This window comes from Lagenorhynchus albirostris, chromosome 3 (assembly GCF_949774975.1).
Source record: "Lagenorhynchus albirostris chromosome 3, mLagAlb1.1, whole genome shotgun sequence".
In the NCBI taxonomy this organism is placed as follows: Eukaryota; Metazoa; Chordata; class Mammalia; order Artiodactyla; family Delphinidae; genus Lagenorhynchus; species Lagenorhynchus albirostris.
In genome coordinates, this window is record NC_083097.1 from 165,799,002 (window position 1) to 165,808,375 (window position 9,374).

The window sequence follows — 9,374 nt, forward strand, 5'->3', positions numbered from 1 at the left end:
CTCAGTCTTTTTCTTTATTCTTGATAACTTTGGTAAATATTCCATCTTGTATTTTCTTCTAGTGGTGTGTTACTGCAATTTTTTTTTTTTTTTTTTTTTTTACATTTTACTTCTCTATCCATCTGGAATTTATTTGGTTGTGAGGGTTGAAATGAAGGTCAAATGTAATTTTTTTTTCCAAAAGTTTAGTCAGTTGTCCCAGATCCATTTTATTGAATAAGTAGCTGTTTGCCTTCTGATTTGAAGTTCCTCATTTATAAATACGAAATAATTATCTATATTTGGGTCTGTTTAAGGATCTTCTGTTTTTTTTCTATAAATCTGTATTTTTTGTTTTCTGTACCATAGTAGTTCTTCATAATATTCTTCCCATTCAGGAATATTTATTTGATTCATTTTTTATATTCCTTAAGATTTTAATGATTTCACTCACATTTATTCACATTAAATTTTTAATGATTTCATTCACATTTCATACATATATTGGGTTGCTATTATAAAATGAGTCATTTCCCCATTATATTATTTGATAATTGCTGGTCTATAGGAAAGTAATTAGTATTTGTGTATTTTTTTCTACCCTGTTGCCTTCCCGACTTCCTGTTAACTCAAATAGTTTTTCAGCTAGATTTTCTAGGGCAAATAAGCCTTTACCTGTAAATAAAGATGATTTGATCTTCTTTTCTCTTGATATTTATTTTTTCTTGTTTTATTGTGTTGGTTAGAACATCCAAATGTTAACTAATAATAGCAACATAGTCTTTCCTTAATTGTGACAAGAAAGCTTGTGTTTCTATGTTAAACATAATAGACTGGTTGAGATAAAATAATTTGTTATTAGGAAAGTGTTTTTTTTTTCATATTTAACAATTAATAGCTTATGGTTACCAAAGGGGAAAGGTTGGGGGGCGGGGAGGATAAATTAGGAGATTGGGATTGACATATACACACTACTATATATAAAATAGATAATCAACAAGGACCTACTGTAGAGCACAGGGAACTCTACTCAATATTCTGTAATAACCTAAATGGGAAAAGAATCTGAAAAAGAATAGGTATATGTATAACTAATAGTATAACTGACTCATTTTGCTGTACCCCTGAAACTAACACAACATTGTAAATCAACTATACTCCAACGAAAAAAAAAAAAACAACTTTCACACACAAAAACACAATAACAATAACTACCATTTACTATTCTTACTATTTGCTTATCACTTTTCTATGTGTTTCATAGGATGGTTTCATTTAATTCTTTCAGTCCTCAGAGGTAGGTACTATTCTTATTCCCATTTTCACAGGAGGAAACTTAGGTTCAGAGAACCCGAGAAAAAACAGCTAATGGAAGAATCAAGGTTTAAAAACAGGGAATAGAACTTCTGAGCCCGTGTGTTTCACTGTATGCTAAAATGCCTTCCTGGACAATAAAAATGTCCTTGCATTAGTAAACTTTTATATGAGGAATGGATCAAGATTTTACCAAATAACTTTCTGACTTCTCTGGAAATGAACATCTACTATCGTTTCTTTCACTTACCAATACTGAATTTTATTTAAAAGACTTTTCAATGTTCGGTAGAGTGCTGGTAAATGGGGGGAAAATTTCAGAAGCACTTGCCAATTTCTGTGGTGTAAAGACTCTTCCCACGGATGATTTCAAACTACCAACGTGATATCGCTAAATGAGGAGATGGAGAAATGCACCCTGATGCTTCCTGTGACCCAACTGCCAACATAGATTCATCCTTGCATTCCTGCATAAGCCTCTAAGGTCACGGCAAATTACTGTTTTTACACACTCATACATATGCAACAGAGTGCATATACTAAATTGTCACTTAACACCCCTAGTGGGTTGTAGGAGACCTTGTAATCAAGCACATTAATATTTCAGCAGCAAAGATGCATGAATATTCACATTCTGTGTCATAAATACTATAAAGAGGCTCACATCTCTTTGGGTCAAGTTGGCTATTAACTTAGTTTTGATGCCAAACTTACCAAAAAAAAATGAACTTTGCAGAACTTTTTGGTTTTTCAGAATTATGGATAAGAGTCTGTGAACCTGGGTCATATTTAGTACTTTTCCTCTTATTTTTATTTTATTTTTTTGATGAGCTCAGTCTTTAAACATTTTTTCCTAGGTTGTCAGGTTTTGTATCAGGGTTGGGCTGTTTACAGAATGATTAGGAAATTTTCCATCTAGCTTAGAAATCTTTATCTATTTCTTGACCTTTTGAAGATTGAAGTTTTTGAAGGTTGAATGGTGAAAGCATTTGAGATTTGACCTTTTGGGGAGGGTTTATTTTTGATAATATCTTTAGGTTTTATTCCCATCATTTTTTATTTGTTCATTCAGGTGTTTTCGTCCTTCTTGAGTTAATGCTGGTAATGTATTTATTTGTAGAAAGCTCAGTTTCACTGAGATCTTCAAATTTCTCAGCTTAGAGTTGTATGTCATATTCTTTTACTAAAAAACCCCCTCTATATCTGGTTTTAGATAATTGTATTTGTTTTCTTTTTCTGTTTCTTGAATAAATGGGCTAAAGATACGGTTCTTCAGTTCCTGAATTCCTTTCTTTATTCTAGTGTTTTTATGTGTTCTCACTGATGAAGATCTACTCTGTCACTCATTACAAATTCCTTCCTTGCTTGTTTTGTTTCTCTCTTTCTGACTTATTGAATTAAATGCTTCAGCAGTTCATTTATTTCCACAGTAGCACAGTGGAGGGAGGTATTCATCTCATGATGTGGAGGAGAGAGGAGAGTCAGGGAAAGTATACTTTAAGTTGGGCTTTGATGGATGAGTAGGAGTTTTCTAGAAGGAGAAGAGGTTCTTTCCAGTTGAGACACCAGCCACAGAGGAATGAAAGACCAGTTGTGTTCTAGAATTGATCATTGACAAGGTGCAGTTGAATGGACAAATAAATGGCATCTGCAATAATTTATTTGTTAAGTTTATCATATAACACAATGAATTAATATATTTATGATATACTATAATATATTAATATATTTATTTGTGTGATTATTTGATTCAACTGGAAGCTCCACGAAGGCAGAGACCACTGTTTTCTAGTACCAACTTAAGGAACTGGTCCAACGTGGGCATCCACAAATATTTATGGAGGAAACAACTCCTAGGATGCCTGCTGTGTGCCAAACCTCGGTCCAGATGTGGGGGACACAGCAGTGAACACAGCCTATCTGTAGCTGATGGATGGTGCCGAAAGACCTCCAATGGCTGGAACATAGGGAGCCAGAGTGAGTGTGATGGGAGGTCAGCGGGGGGGCCCACGAGTGGCCTTGCCGGCCCTATGGAGCCCTGGGAGGGACACCACATAAAGAAAAGTCCCATGACTGCAGTGCTGAGAAAGGCCTCTAGGGGGCAGAAGTGGAAGCTCGGAGTTCAGGAAGGGGGCGCTTAGCAGTACCGGAAGGAGATAAAAGGATACGGAAAGTAGTGACCCTCTTTGCCAGCTGTGTGTGCAGGAGAACTACTTTGGACTAAATGCATCTCATTGTTTTTACCTTTAGTTGCTTTGTTGACGTATAACTGGCAAACAATAAACTGCACAGATTTAAAGTAAAAAAATTGATGAGTTCTGACATGCAGCCATCATCATAATGAAGATAACGAACATACATAGACTCAAATGAATAAATAATACCCATACATTTTGCCAAAATGGAATTGTACGATGCATAGTTTTTGCAACTTAAAAAAAAAAGTAATAGATAGCGTTCGTCTTTCCATGTCATTACCTGGAAAACAAGATTTATCATGCTACTTTTATTATTTATTTATTTATTTATTTAGGCTACGACGGGTCTTAGTTGCGGCATGCATGCGGGATCTATTTCCCTGACCATGGATCGAACCTGGGCCCCCTGAGTCTTACCCACTGGACCACAAGGGAAGTCCCACTACTTTTTTTTTTTTTTAACATCTTTATTGGAGTATAACTGCTTTACATTGTTGTGTTAGTTTCTGCTGTATAACAAAGTGAATCAGCTATACATATACTTATATCCCTATATCCCCTCCCTCTTGTGTTTCCCTCCCACCCTCCCTATCCCACCCCTCTAGGTAGTCACAAAGCACTGAGCTGATCTCCCTGTGCTGTGTGACTGCTTCCCACTAGCTATCTATTTTACATTGAGTAATGTATATATGTCAATGCCAGGCTCTCACTTCGTCCCAGATTCCACTACTTTTAAAGAGGGTGTATTCCACAGCAGGACTTTGCAAATTTTTCTTTAAGGGAAGGAGAGTAAATATTAAGTCTTTATGGACCAAATGGTCTCTGTTGCAATTAAAACCCTTCTGCTTTAGCACAAAAACAGTCACAGACAGTATAAAAGATGAATGAGCATGACTGTGTGCCCATAAAGCCTTGTACAAAAACCAACCCTTGTTCTATGACTTGAATCTTGTTTAGTGTTTATTTACCTAGTCCCCTGCTGAGGGACAGTTGGGTTGTTCCTTCCCTCCCCCTGCCTTTCAAGGGATGCTACTGCAAACATGTGCAGAGATCCTAGGGATGGCACAAGATGGAAGGGGGTTACATCCCTGAATCATCATCCATCAACCCAGAATACCCATTTTACAGATGCAGAAACTGAGGTCTAGAAATAAACAGTCACATACATGAGCAAGGAAGAACGAAAACATTGGGGTTTATTTGTTATAGCAGCTGGCACTATCCTAATACAGTGGTTCTCACCTGGTGGTCATTTCGCCTCCCAGGGAACATTTGGCCATGTCTGGTGACATTTTTGACAACTGGAAAGGAGAGTGCTACTGACCTCTGGTGGGTGGAGGCCAGGGATGGTGCTAAACATCCTACAGTGCACAGGACAGCCCCTATGCAAGGAATTATCCTGCCCAAAATGTCAACAGAAAACCCCTCCTAACTGAATGAACACCCCACTGGGAATCATTTTATTTCTTTTTTTTTTCCTGTGCCCTTGAATATAGTCACATTTCTCAGCCATTTAGGGCAGGGCAGTCTGGGTGTGTGGGAACTTACTTAGAATGCAGTTGGGTTTTCAGCCTCTGCTTGTTTGGGGCTTTGCCTGTTGGATAGAAGGAGGATGTGCCTTCAAAACTGACCTTTGGGCTCTCCTGGGATGGGAACATGCCTTGAGGTCTCAGATGGACCCACTCCTTGGACTCAGAGGTCGGGCCACTTGGAGAACAGCTGAGGCTGAGTTCTAGGAGTTTTCTTGGCTCTTGGTAATCTGATACGCGCTGGTGGGAGATGGTTATTTTATTACTGGGACCGTTTACGATGGTCCATTTTCCAATGCAATTTACAGAAGGCTCCGTTTTGTTTTTTGCTGATGGTCTCAAGAAAGAATCCTTGGCTGGTGTTGGCTGAATATTTGCTATATGCCAGGCTCTGTGTGAAGTGCATGGCCTGTACCAACTCCTTTAATCCCCATGATGACCTAGGAGTTGGATCTGAAATCCTCATGATGGGCTGTGAGACTCTGGGGTATATGAGTGTCCCTCCTTACCTGTCTGATATCTCCGCTCACTTGCTCACTCAGCTTCATCCCCACCAGCCTCCCTCTGTTCCTCCAACATGCGAGTCATCATCCTGCCTCAGGGCCATTGCACAGGCTGTGCCCTCTACCTCGTATGCCTTTCCTCCACATACCCACACGAGATCTGCCGCCACTCCCTTCTGATCTTTGCTCAAATGTTGTCATACCAGAGAAGGCCTCCTATTTAAAATTTCACCTCTTTCTCACCCACTGGTAACTTCTATCCCATTTTCATTTTTCTCCACAGCATACATCCCAGTCCGACTGAGTCTGTATATGTCAGTCACATATTTTGCTTATTGTGTGTCTCCCTGCACTGCTGTATGAGAAAAAGGGAGTTTAAATGGCTCTAATTTCACCTCTAGATCCCCAGTCTCGGCCCACGGTAGGAGCTCAATATTTGCAGAATGAAGGTACACGGTAGGTGCCGTTTTAAAGATGAGGCTATTGCACAGTTGAGGTCCAGAGACATGAAGGACTTGGCCAAGATTGCACTCAAATAAGTGGCACAGTGGACTTGAACAGTGCCCTCAAACATCCCTCCCCCATGCTTTCCATTTTATTTTATTTATTTTTAAAAATTTATTTTATTTAAGTATAGTTGATCCACAATGTTGTGTTAATTTCTGCTGTACAGCTAAGTGATCCAGTTATACATAAACATATATTCATTCTTTTTCTGTTTCTTTTCCATTATGGTTTATCACAGGATACTGAGTACAGTTCTCTGTGCTATACAGTGGGACGTTGCTGTTTATCCATCCTATATATAATACCTTACATTTGCTAATTTCAAATTCCCAATCCATCCCTCCCCCACCCCCCTCCACCTTGGCAACCACAAGTCTGTTCTCTATGTCTGGGAGTCTGTTTCTGTTTTGTAGGTACGTTCATTTGTGTCATATTTCAGATTCCACATGTAAGTGATATCGTATGGTATTTGTCTTTCTCTTTCTGGCTTACTTCACTTAGTATGGTAATCTCTAGGTCCATCCATGTTGCTGCAAATGGCATTATTTCATTTTTTAAAGTAGATTTATTTTATTTTATTTATTTTTTGGCCGCGTTGTATCTTTGTTGCTGCCCAAGGGTTTTCTCTAGTTGCAGCAAGCGGGGGCCTCTCATTGCGGTGGATTCTCTTGCTGAGCACTGGCTTTAGGCGCGTGGGCTTCAGTAGTTGTGGCTTGCAGGCTCTAGAGCGGAGGCTCAGTAGTTGTGGCGCATGGGCTTAGTTGCTCCGCGGCATGTGGGATCTTCCCAGACCAGGGCTCGAATCCGTGTGCCCTGCATTGGCAGGCGGATTCTTAACCACTGTGCCACCAGGGAAGTCCATCCCCCTATATTCTTTTAGATACAGATTTTGATTTAAATTGGATCTGTAAATTATTTTCTTGGAGGGGGAGGGGTGGCCCTTAGACAACACTCCGTTTTCTTATCCAGAAACAAGGCATATTTATTTATTTATTCAAGTCCTATTTTATGTCCCCTTAAAAAGTACTATAGTTTTTTTTAAAGATATGGGTCAGAGCTATTGCTGTTAAAATTTTTTCTCTGTATTTTATTTTATTTCACTTCGTAGATATGATGATGCTATTCTGAAAAAAGTCTCTGTCTTATGCTGATTTTTGAAAAGGGAATGCACGTACATGGTTAAAACAATCCAAACAGATAAAAAAGGATTACCAGCTCCTGTGCCTTCTTTGAGGGATATTTCCTGAGAGATCATTCACATCTGTGAATGTGTATATGCTAATTTGTGTTGCTGTAGTCTACTCCCCTTTTAAAATGCAAATGATAGCACTCTATTTACACTATTCTTCACTTAATTCTTTTTGTGTAATAATATGTATCTTGGAGATTTTGTCATCTCTGTACCTGTGGATTTAACTCATTGTTTTCTAAAAAGGTCACAGAACCCCACTGAATATTTTTCCATTATTATATTTATGTTAGAAAACAGTTATTTTATTTTAATTTATTTTTAATGGAAGTATAGTTGATTTACAATGTTGTGTTCCTTTCCGCTGTATGGCACAGTGATTCAGTTAAACATATATATATATTCTTTTTCATATTCTTTTCCATTATGGTTTATCACAGGGTATTGAATATTGTTCCTTGTGCTATACAGTAGGACCTTGTTGTTTACCCATTCTCTATATAATAGCTTGCATCTCCTAACCCCAAACTCCCACTCTATCCCTCCCCCTTGCCAACCACATGTCTGTTCTCTATGTCTGTGGGCCTGGGAAACAGTTTTCTCTCAATTATAATTTTTATGTATATATTTTTCCATCTAGATTTGGGTAACTGTCCCTCTAAGCCAGTAGAAAAGAGTCCTGGACATTGCAACAATGAAAGGAAATGTTTCTGAGAAATAAAAATATTTTACATGAGTTTCATCCCGTCTTTCATCTCTCTTGAAAACTACATTGGGAGGAGGGAAGGAGGCAGAAGGAGAGGCAAACACCACAGTGTTAATCCTTTTAGATTTAGTTGGCAGTACTTCCTTAATATTTTTGTCTTATTCGGGTACAAATAGATCGTCTCGGAAGCTTATCCACCTCCTAAGCATTTTATTTGTGAGGTCCAGTCACAATCTAAATTCTCTCTGAAACTGGTTAAGATGAAGCCTCAGTTTGGACGATGACCCCAGTAGCATCAGAAACCAGGGAAGCCCAACACTCCAAAATTCTCATGGGTTGCAGCTCAGCCATGCTGCACATTTCAGAAAGTGTGGTTTCAAGGGTAGGTGCAACATGGGATCATGGAATGGGTCTGAGGATTCAAAATCCTTATCTACATCTATTGATAATGGAATGTCATTCAGCTATAAAAAAAGAATGTAGCACTAATTCATGCTACAATACGGATGAACCTTGAAAACTACTATGCTAAGTAGTGAGAGTCACAAGGTCACATAACATATGATCCTACTTACAGGAAATGTCCAGGATAGACAAATCCATATAGACAGAAAGTAGATTAGCCGTTGCCAGGGGTTGAGGGGAGGGAGACTGAAAAGTGATTGCTTCATGGGTATGGAGTTTCTGTTCGGGGTGATGAAAAAAAATTTGGAACAAGATAGTGGTCAAAGTTGCACAACATTGTACTGAATGTCACTGAATTGTACACTTTACGATGGTTTCAATGGTAAATTCTATGTTATGTGTATTTTACCATAATAAGAAAAAGCAACCAAAAACGAGAGCACAGTGTATTTGAATAAGGGTCAGAGATGAAGACTTGACGAATAACAGAGCTATGTGGAAGTGTTGAAATAAACCCCCATGAGACCAGGATGGGTAGACACCAAGCTGTGTAAGTACAGGATGTCTGTTTTCTTATACCAATTTCACACCCTGCCTTTATATCCTCAAAGTTCCCCCAGAGGAAAAATAAAACCCAGGAAAACACATGAGAATATTATGAATTACTATAACTTGTCAATGCAAATCATATGTGAGTGGTATCAGAGGAGAAAGAAAAGAGAGAGAGAGAAAAAGAAAAATTTGAAATATTTGAATTGATGAGGCGTTTTTGGAGAAAGTAGAGGTCTCCCAGTTTCTTGGGGGAAAAATTAATTTAGGGTGATTCCAGGTTGTGCTGCAATGATTATCTTTGAGAATACTTCTTTTGACACCCATGGGAGGATATTTGTGCAGCATATAATTTCCTAGAAGTGAGACCAGTGGGAAAAAGCATCAATGCAATTTACATGTTGAAAGTCTTTGCCAAATCTCCCCCCTGCCACACCCCTTAGTTGAACTCATTTATACCAGTGTTGATGAGAATCGCTTCTCACAAATCTTCAC